The 11,722-nt window shown below is 41.8% G+C and overlaps 1 protein-coding gene across 1 annotated transcript in view; it reads right to left on the reverse strand.

Moving 5' to 3' along the window:
* LOC138974041 (RAB11-binding protein RELCH homolog) overlaps positions 1-11,722 on the reverse strand; it is a 140,443-nt gene that overhangs the window by 56,714 nt on the left and 72,007 nt on the right. The window lies entirely within an intron of this gene.

Genomic DNA, 11,722 nt, shown 5'->3' on the forward strand with positions numbered 1-11,722 from the left:
TCCCGGAACATTGTATACAGGACATTTATTAATTTACTGAAATTGTCAGGGATTTTCGAAATATCCTGGTTTTCAGAATTTACTGTAACATACAGTTTTAGTATCCTGTTTGTGTGAATTAGCTTCTATACAGCAGTGTTGTCCAAAATAAGATCAGCGGTGATGGAAAACACTATACTTGGAACTGAATCGATACACGTCGTTCTGAAATTTGCATATCAAGCGGTACACCATTTCTTTCCAACAACAAAAATATATACATCAAAACTAGCACAAATAAGGGATGAAGACCAGAACTTGTCACTTTCCGCCCTACTTTTGACACAAATAGCACACACTTCACACATTTCAAACAAGCAACAACAAAAACTTCCTGGCAATATTATTATCACTTTTTGTGCTTTGCCCAACTCTAACAGCATTTTGGTGTAAAAGGAGACCTCCCTTGTCGTAAAAGTACGACAAAAACAAAACCCAACACTGACAGTGAGCACAAAATGGGCACCCCGCAGGGTATTGCTATTTGCCGGGTTCCACACCTTTCACATGACGCCGTTTGATTGTTTGTATAGTGTTAGTCATGTAGCCATGACCGACCTATTTGCTATTATTTGTTATATTTGCATCATTTCCGAACAAAAATGAAATAACATTATAATAACTGAATTCAACGAATTAGGTGAACCCACAAGTGAATGAAATACCATGATAGACTTCTGGTGAACCAGAATACCCTCTACTCAGTACAGATTTAAAACAAAACAAAAGTCTCGAGCGTTGTGTTCGGTTTCATAGTATTAACATACAACTGGGCCATTGAAAACGGTTTTTATAACGTTTACCAGGGATTAAAAACATCGCATTAACGCAGAATATCTCTTGTATTCTTTCTTTCTTTATTTGGTGTTTAACGTCGTTTTCAACCGTTCAAGGTTATATCGCGACGGGGAAAGGGGGGGGGGGGGGATGGGATAGAGCCACTTGTTAATTGTTTCTTGTTCACAAAAGCACTAATAAAAACATTGCTCCAGGGGCTTGCAACGTAGTACAATATATGACCTTACTGGGAGAATGCAAGTTTCCAGTACAAAGGACTTAACATTTCTTACATACTGCTTGACTAAAATCTTTACAAACATTGACTATATTCTATACAAGAAACACTTAACAAGGGTTAAAGGAGAAACAGAATCCGTTAGTCGCCTCTTACGACATGCTGGGGAGCATCGGGTAAATTCTTCCCCCTAACCCGCGGGGGGTTATCTCTTGTATGCATACACATCGAGTGATGGCCGCCACTGGCTTCAGCAACAGCCGGTCGTGAAAATAGTACTCCGTATTGCTTGTTTCTATAGGTACAGTACAGCACACGCGCCGATCCATCTCATGGCCTTCAGCGCTCGACAACATAGGGGTTAAAGTAAACACTTTCACGAGTTTTCATTCACAAGCACCTGGGAAATAAATCTCATGTTCCCCAGGCAATAAATCCCCGGTTACCATAGTTGCAGGAAGCAGGTTATACATGGATAATCAAAAGCAAACCCAATAGAAACGCTCCGGGATTCTTCGGCTCTTTTCATTGGTGTTTCCCCAGACCTAAACAGACGACACGACACTGCTTTGCAAAGTTCCAAAAACGAACTGGCAAAAGTAAACAAAAAACAAAACTACTTCATGAAAGGTCATACATTCATCAAAAACAAATGAAACCTAGCGATATGTTTTGTCTTCTTACAGAGTCATGGAGTGCGTGTATCTGTGTTTCGATACACAGACGTTCGGGAAAACACGAACGTCAAGTTCAAGTAAAAGGACCCCTGACACACACATTTTGACCCGTGCACAAGACGTTGTATCGATAAACGAAGCACAAATAAGAAACAATCATAAAAGCAAAGAAAATAGCAACAAGGTATGCAAACATCTAACAAAGCCGAGCAAGCAGAATGACAGGTCTAATGAAAAACAAAGAGGTACTGAGTCGGAAACAAGATCGCGATTCTTTCCTTCGCTGCACAACGCAAATCTTCTGTGACTTTTGACCAAACGTAGCTTCCACATTCGATCACTCAGCTTAATATTTACAACAGAAAGCCGAGGGGGTGGAATACCGAGATGAACCTACAGAACTGTGCAGTCCTCAAACCTGACATATTCATCCCAACATTTAATGAACTCAAAAACACAGAAAGTTGCTTTCACACGCCAGCTCATTCTGATAATCCTCGCTCCACGGCTATCGTTGATTGCCAGTGGTTATCAAACCGGGACTCATGTGGTTATCAGCACGGAACCCGTGTTTCAAAGCATGGCTCCCTGGGTTGATTGTGCACTTATTTTCTCACTACCAAAATGATGACAAAAACGTTGTTTGGTGGTTTGTTGACAGACCAGCTTTTTTGTCGGTCCTTGGGGGGCATATCGACTTTTGTTTCATATTTATTGACCGCGGCCTTCGGCCTTGGTCAATAAATATGAAACAAAAGACGATATGCTCCCCCTCGGACCGACAAAAAAGCTGGTCTGTCAACAACCAATCAAACATCTTATAATACCTGCCAGTGAAATGGAAACACGCTATAACACAGCCTGGAGAGAGAGAGAGAGAGAGAGAGAGAGAGAGAGAGAGAGAGAGAGAGAGAGAGAGAGAGAGAGAGAGAGAGAGAGAGAGAGGGGTGTACGTATGTGCGTGAGTGCGTGTGTTTGTGTGTGAATGTTTGTGTCTGTGTTAGTTTGTTTGTCTGTGTCTGCATGTGTATATGTGTGCGCGCGTTGTGTACACTTCGTGCGTATTTGGGAGCTGGGGGTAGGCAGCAATGCACGAACACAAACGAATCGTATACTAGTCTGCATTCTTAAGCACAACACATGAAACAAATAAATACGTATCGAGCAGGCGGCTGACACTAGAAAATCCACAGAAAAGAAATACGCGAACTTGTGAGGACTGACAGCATGTGGCAAAACAAAAGCAGTGCACTGGTTTGAAAGAGAATATAAGAACGCACAAAAGAAAGACTTGAAATTGAGCATGGGCGCAGTTCTTTTCACGAAAGCTTCATAAGTGCAATCGCTACCTCAACCCTACTGTTACTGAATTTTGAACTCTATTTTAATCAGCAGCGAACGAGATCAAAAAAGGAAAACAAAAAAAGGAACTTTGCTTGCAATGAAAGTTGAAACAACGATGTTTTTTGCAAATCTACTAAGTCCCAAATGACGTGTAAACAGCAACAACATCAAAGTAAAAGAAAAAGTAGAAGACATGTTTGTTATCAGGCTTTGACATATAGTCTTGGTAACAAACATACCCTTCCCTCTCGCTAAGCAGGTGAAGGTGATCTGCTCCACTTCCCTGCACTCACCAGGTAAGAGAAGAGGGCGCGGGGTATGTGGCACCCACGTACAGGTATGCGTATCCCAGGTACATCGTGCTTTCACTGACATAGGTAGCCTATGTACTAACGTAGGCATATCGCGTTCCGCGAATACCACAACCAATGACTTCCCTTTCGCCTTACACGTTAAAGACACCAGGGCCGGACGAGAGGGGGGGGGGGGCTTTGGGGGCTTCCCCCCCCCCCCCCCCCCCAGCCAAAAAAAAAAAGAGAGAGAGAGAGAGAGAGAGAGAGAGAGGAAGAGAGAGAGAGAGAGAGCTTAATGACTTTTTTGTGCAAGAATAGGATAATTTGTCATGTATAAATGTTAAAATTTCTTCAGCTTATGGGGTCTTTGCCCCCGTATCCCCACGGGGGCTTCGCCCCTCGACCCCACCGGAGGCCTTCTACGGCCCCCGGACCCCCGCTTCAACATTTTAGCCCCCCCCCCCCCCCCTAAAAACGTACTGGTCCGGCCCTGGACACAACACTGAGTCTTTGAAAATAAAAATAAATAAAAACAGGAAAACAATTCAAAACCTAGAGGTGGCCTTGTAGATGAAATTTGATTTTCTCATTAAGATCATCATCAGTCAATGGTTCACTTACTTGGTGCCGAACACTCTCTCATTCGTTTTAATCACTCCTATTGCGAGATCAAATAGGTAGCATCTTCACTTTCTTTGTTATTCCTGTCATTCGTATTAAGTACTTTTATTACCGTTCAGTTAATTGCACTGATTTCTTAAAAAAAAATATATCGGCGAACAATCAGTTAACAAAGAAAGACAGAAAGAAACCCAAGCTACCTACAACCATTTAACTTTGAGGCAGCTGCAGTCGCACTTCGTTCTTCGGCGTCGTGCGGTTTTACTCAAAGAAGCTAAAGGCGAAAACATTTACCATCATTTCTGAACAAGCCAAACGTTCGCAACTTGCGGTTCCAACATAAGTACGACTAGAGCTAGACACAGCCGCTTTAACTGCCATCCTGATGTTCTGCAGAAACCAGGGTGTAAGTCCGTCCTTTACCAGTGTCTTGTATTGGAAGTGGAAGCACAAAGAAAGTGCATCGTTGGGCGATTCTGAAGAGAACGAGAGAACTGACCTCATTCTGACCATTGATGTCATTCTCCGCTTGACCAGTCCAGTGTTCGTTGCATCGCACGCCATATAGGTCATACTAAGAACTGATAGAGGTCTTGATACCGTGGTGCCGATATATCCAACTACAGGATGACCTCCTTTCCTTACCCCCTTTGTGCCATTACTCGCAGAAATTCTTTGTGGTGGTACAAACACAGAAACAACGTGGGATTCCATTGACTGGCGAGTCAGTTGCCAACGTCAGGATCTGCTTAGCACTGTTATACTTGCAATCACAGAGAAATACCCAAGTTATGATGGTTTTGGAATTCAGTGTTTTCTTCTTCTTCTGCATTACTGTCGCCATGCTAAACTGCCAATGTTGTTGATGAGACGAAGTCTGCAGTTCACTGCAGGGACTCCTCCGGACCCCACATGACGGTTGTTATTGTGTGTGTGTTTTTTACGGCTTTTCGGCTTTTTAAAAAATTAGAGTGTCATACTTTTTTTTTCCAGTACAGAACAACTGTAATGATATGGGGTTGCGTTCGTCACAAAGTCAGGGGCTGCCGTTCCTTACACCTGGCGGTTATTCTGAGCAGATTGGCATAATTATGCCTTTCTGGTTCAACGACGGCGTTATCACAGCTAGGTAGCTTGCTGTTCTGGGTGTAAATGAAAAGCGCAAAACAAGGCTCCAACACCACCAAACAATGTCTCACTGAAAGAATTCAACTTCCCAGTGTGTAGAAGCTGAAGGTAACGTCCATACTCTTTGCAATTATCAATGAGAAACACCCAGTCAGGGTATCAGAGCAATTGAAGCTAGACCGAAGCGTAAAGACTACATACCACGACTGCTACGTTCAACATGTAAAATACTAATCTAAATAGGCAAACTCCTAGGATGAACGCAGGATGGCACATGTGATCGCATCCAATGTTAGCACAACGAGTGTGTGATAAATTTGGTGTACATGTACGATTACTTGAGATTCTGACATCGTTTACACGAGATTCTGTTAATTACAAACATATCCGATTATCGGTTTCGCGTTTGTCGCAGGACTGGTTGATTCCAAAGCATCTGGTACCTAACAACCACAGATCGTCAAAACCAGGGAACAGACGAAACACAACACCGTTTTTTGCTTATCACGAATGAGCTTCGATTTCATTGTTGTGTGCTCCACGTTCGTCCCAACAGTGGTTCGACAAGAGATGCCAAACATTGCGGTGAGTGGAGAGGGGTCTGTGAGTGGGGTTGGGGGGTAAGAGTCTGTGTGGAGCAGCAGGCGGAGATAAATTTGCTGGAAACCTAATAACTTGAGTGAGAACGCTGTGAGCGCCTGCAAATTGAGAGAAAGAAGCAAAACCGTAGCTCATTCGGCGTATTCCCATTACCGACAACTCCACAAATTGTAAGAATGGCGTTTATTTGTGGTTATGACTGGCGCGGTGTTGCGTTTTACAGATCATAAGCAGAGAGAGCTCGCACCCCGTCCTGGACGTAAGAGCAAGTGATTCGGTCTTCGGAGACATCATTGACTTTCAACCTTGGTAGTAGAACTGTTCATGAACTTTCAGACTAGCATATTGTTTTGAACTGGCATTTCTAATGGAGTCTCTTTTAGCGCACTGGTCCTCAGGCTCCAACACCAATTAACGTGTGCAAAGTGCTTGTATAATTTTACTCTCCATCACGGAAACAGGCGATTTGAGGTTCCCTTACACGATCGTATTTGTGTGGCAAGAATTTGTTTCTGGGTTGTGAGATAAGAGATGTTGTGTTTCGGATTGTGAGCTTTAAAATATCGTGCTTCGGAGTTGTGGATTCTGAGATTTTGTGCTTCTGACTTGTGAGCTCTATAATGACGTACGTGGGAATAATGCGTTCTAAAATTTCGTATTTCAGAATCCAAGCTTCTAAGATTGTGTGTCGCTGAGCTGTGAGTCTTAAGTAGTCTTGCTCTAACGGTGACGAAAGTCGTAGTGTTCAGCAACCCAGAACTAATTCGATTACTACTTGGAGTGATATGGACCGAAGTTCACATTTCTATTGAAATGCATGAAATGTAGTTTGTATCCAATCGCCGGAATAAAATCGATGACTTCGCATTCTAAAGTTCACACATGTGCGCGAAAAAAAATGTAGTGTATTCTTCCTCCTTTTCCTCCTCACCGTATTTAAGACTACGATCGTCTTTCTCCTTGGCTTTAGTAGTAGCAGTACCAATCAATACTTCACCAAAAATGAAAGTAGGTCTTCAAGTACTGACGACAATATCAGTATAGGGTTTTCTCATCGACATTGCTTGGAAAAGTGTAAAACATGTATACAGAAAAAAGTAACTGACAAAAATAAATGCACTCGGGACAAAGAAAAAAAGTTATTAAAACGGTAAAATGTAAAAAAAACTTTTTTTTTAAACACACACAAAAACGGGGTTCGTGCTCTCAAAAGTAGCTCATTACTGCAAAAGTCCATTAGCACTTAGTTCTGACTCTTCCACTCCTAGCGATTCAACAATAACACAAAAATGTGTTCTCCTCAGGTGCGAAGCGATGTGATTAGTCCCTTATGGCTTTGCTGACATTTTTCTGCAGACTGTTGTTACTTCCTCCCTGTGTTTTGTCTAGAGTTCGTTCCCTTTTCGTCCGCCATGACGGCTGCTTGCAATCGAAGGAGAAAGGCTGTGTTTGAAGATGGCAAAAGAATACGCAGCGCTTCCCGATACAAAGAGTCGATGCACTTTACGCCAAAAGCGTACTCCTGTTAATACTTCAGTTGAACTTGAAGTCAGAAATAGGAACAGGAAAGTATAATTATGGTTTGTAGAACGTCACCGAAAAAGGGACATAAAAACATTTGTGAAATAAGAATCAAACAACAAGAAAGGTAAGTTGTTGGCACGTTTAATATTGACAAAACAAAACGTTACGTTCACAAATATATCGACCCAGCGGTCTTGAAAGTGCACAGACAAACACTAATTAGACAACACGTATCTCAAAATGTTGAGCCGCTTGCAGGGAAGACACAAGCAAGGCAATGATTGCTTTGCAACGTTCCAACAACATACCTTTCTGATTTTTTTATTCTGATTTTTGGAACGTTGGCAGTCTTATTTGTTTTTGGATTTTTGTCAAATAAGAGACTGTCTGTTCTACCATGTTTGTAGGGAAGAAATGAGATAAATCGATGAATAAATGATGATATGAAATAAAATAAAATATAAAAAATACACTACGTTAAAAAGGGTACAGAATTAGAATTATATGTATTTTTCGACACCACCCAAGTTAAGTAAGTTCAGTATTAACTTATCCGGTGTAGACGTCTAGATGCAGATAAGGATCGATTGATCTTCATGCTAGGCGTCACAAGAAGTTGTTTAATCCGATATAACACGGGCTTATTTTCAGAAATGGATGTCTGATCCGGTGTAAACCCCAGGACACAAGGGCTGAAGAAGTGCAATACACTACAAGTTCAAAATAGTTACTTGAATTTCATTGAAATTAACTCGGAGGAAAAAAGAAGCTTGATCAGCCAGAAACTTTATGACGCAGTCAAGACATTATGGAACTTGAAGTCAAGAAATAATGGAGTGCCGCAACGCAATGTTGGGAATGATTCAAATGACTATTGACTCGCACTCCCCATAATGATACATTCACGAAAAGATGTTTGATCCGGCATCAACTTCAGCTTCAAGACGCAAACGAATATAGTCAAACTGAACAATATATATATCCATGAAGGAGAAGTCAGAACTGTTGACTCCGTCCTCAGTATCAACAAAGTTTACGTGTTTCTATAGAAAGAGACGTAAACTTGAAAGGTTCATTGACCCAGCGCTCAGCGTTGTTGGATAGAAATGGGAAGGGATGAAGGGGTGGTTATTCTGAAACTCACTGGGGAGTAGCACTGAAAATCAAATGCGTGTTTCATTATCACAAAGTAAATGGTCCGCACCCCCCCCCCCCCCCCCCAAAAAAAAAAAGGAAAAGAAAAGGACTTTATTTCTCTTTTGTTTAAAGAATAATTCTGCAAGACAATATTTGGGGGTTGGTAGCGGGACAAAGTGTAGAGGTCGAGGACCCTTTTTTCCTATTGACTGCACTTCAATACACACAAGGGAAATATTTAAAATGGTGAAAGTACAGAAGAAAAGAAAAAAAACCAGCCTAGGCCCAAGGGACCAATTTGAGAAAAGTCACCACATTTTTATGGTTTTAAACCAGCAGATAAATCTTCAGCAAGTTCCAAACTCTCTCTTCGGAATATATGTTTTCAGAGAGACAGGGATGTTTATGTACAACCCACGGTTGCAGCAGATATATTATTACTCAGACTTTTGAAACAGATACTTTTTCTTTATTTCGTGGAGCCTCCTTATCCCCTAGGCTCTCGTGACTATTATTATATTACCTTATATCCTTCTCAGTAGCCTATTTGGGGCCTGAGAAACCAACGAGATGAGTTTAACGTGTCTGAACAGCACAATTTGGCACAGACAAATGCCCATGTGGAAACTTGAGACAGGTGTCAAATTTGACATCGGGTGCTTCAAAATAGTCGCGTAAACGTCAGCACAGATACTCAAAAAAAGGTATCCAAGTGAAAACTTCTTTCTTTCTTTATTTGGTGTTTAACGTCGTTTTCAACCATTCAAGGTTATATCGCGACGGGGGAAAGGGGGGAGATGGGATAGGGGAAAGGGGGGAGATGGGATAGAGCCACTTGTTAATTGTTTCTTGTTCACAAAAGCACTAATCAAAAAATTGCTCCAGGGGCTTGCAACGTAGTACAATATAATTATGACCTTACTGGGAGAATGCAAGTTTCCAGTACAAAGGACTTAACATTTCTTACATACTGCTTGACTAAAATCTGTACAAACATTGACTATATTCTATACAAGAAACATTTAACAAGGGTAAAAGGAGAAACAGAACCGTTAGTCGCCTCTTACGACATGCTGGGTAGCATCGGGTAAATTATTTCTCGTCCCAACCAATATGGGACTCCCCTAACCCGCGGGGGGTCAAGTGAAAACTACACAAAAGCACATTGTAGTTCCATATTTTGCCCACGCAATAGACTATGACGCGCAGGTGCTGGCTGATTAAAATAGATACGGCAATCAGTAAAGCCAGGAAGAAAAAAGGAGGCGCGGGATGAGAACTAGTTCAGACCTGCATAACCATACCCGAAGACAGAGACGGGTCACGCTCGTCTCCGCGAAGCATTTGTAACGGTGCCGCATCAACTTTCACAAAAAGCCGGACATGACGTCATCAAAGACATTTATCAACAAAATGAAAAAAACATCTGGGGATATCATACCCAAACAGGGCGGGGATGTAGCTCAGTCGGTAGCGCGCTGGATTTGTATCCAGTTGGCCGCTGTCAGCGTGAGTTCGTCCCCACGTTCGGAGAGAGATTTATTTCTCAGAGTCAACTTTGTGTGCAGACTCTTCTCGGTGTCCGAACACCCCCGTGTGTACACGCAACCACAAGACCAAGTGCGCACAAAAAAGATCCTGTAATCCATGTCAGAGTTCGGTGGGTTATAGAAACACGAAAATACCCAGCATGCTTCCTCCGAAAGCGGCGTATGGCTGCCTAAATGGCGGGGTAAAAACGGTCATACACGTAAAAGCCGTGGGAGTTTCAGCCCATGAACGAACAAACAAACAAAAAATACCCAAGAACTTTCATGTGACGTTTCATGAAGATCGGTCCAATAGTTTTCTCTAAATCGCTCCACACACACAACGTGACTAAATGTAAAAAGAAAGAAAAGGAGAGAGAAAAAAATCGCGCCAGAGGCGTTTCGTTTCTGTCATCTCGGACATATTCCCACACAGAACGGAACTCACATGACAACCAGTATCTGGAAGCAATCTCTTTTACAATAAAAAACGGAACATTGAATTGTCATGCCTCATCGAACACGTAGGAGTCTTCGCAATAAACGATCACAATTCCTTTTGCTTCGTCCAATGTAATTTTTTATTACTGTTTGTAGTAAAATCAAAATTGAAGAGAGACAGACAAAAAAGAAGGTTTGTATGAAGAGAGAAAGGTTAAACTGATTCTGATTCTGATTCTGAAAGGTTAAAGCGTTCCCAGCCATGCTAAATTTTCAATTCGGTCTGAAGGGCGAAGTCCGCAGTCCGCCGCAGCGACGTTGCCGACCCCCACAGCTTCTAAAATAATAATTCAATTTCCGGTCTTCTGAAACTAATGGGTATAATATTGATTTCCAGAGTTAACAATCAATCAGGGAAAGCATTAAAAATGGATTTTTTTTATTTCTACGGTCTGTTACATTTCTGTTTCAAAAAATTATTGGTCTTTCGACTGATGGTTCTTTATCGATGAAAAAGAAAGCTCAGTTTTAGCAAAATTATTTAATAGTCATTATCTACCAAATGTTTTGGGAGTTTCTTCTTCTGCAGAGAGAAAGGTTGTCCAGTCGTCTGTTACCCAAAAATGAATAAGATTTCTTTAAAAATACAGTAAAATGCAACATATGAAAATGTGTATGGTGAGTGTCTGGCGAGATGCGCACGCACATTAGCTGTCAAACTCCTAAAATAACCATGTCCTTTCCTGTCTTGAACAAGAACACTTTACACAAAAACGAAGCAAAACAACATAACTAGTGAGCAGTTCCTGCATACTTTCTTGCTCAGGATAAAAGTATTAAAGTGCAAACATATTGTGGTTCACGTCTGCGTTATCCCTCACTTGAGGACAATATTTCAGTACCTCAGGGCGTTTTTATCTAAAATAACAATCACAGTAGTGGAGGATTTATGTTGGTAGTAATTCGCGTCTCGGAAGAATACCACGGATATTGAAAAATGGTAGTTCGAGTGCTGTTTCCCGTCTGAGACAGGGAGAGAAAAATATTGTGGAATGAGAATGATGGGTGTATTTTGAAAATAACCAAAGTCTTATCTTAAGTCCTGGGGGAGAGAAACTGGAGCTTGTTTGGCACGGCCGGAGCAAACCGACATATCTGTGAGCGAGGCCAATCTATTTTGTCTGAGAGGTGGTTGGTGCTACGGTATAGCACGGACTATAGTATACGGTCTGATCAACCCCCACAGTACGCGAAGGTGGCTCGTATATATTTTCATGAGGTATCAACTATACTCAGCGTGGTTTACCAGTTCAGTGCACCCGCCACCATCATTGGAGACTCCTGCGTTGTGACCGTGATGAACGTTTTACTTCA

Source organism: Littorina saxatilis, linkage group LG1 (genome assembly GCF_037325665.1).
Source record: "Littorina saxatilis isolate snail1 linkage group LG1, US_GU_Lsax_2.0, whole genome shotgun sequence".
Taxonomy (NCBI): domain Eukaryota; kingdom Metazoa; phylum Mollusca; class Gastropoda; order Littorinimorpha; family Littorinidae; genus Littorina; species Littorina saxatilis.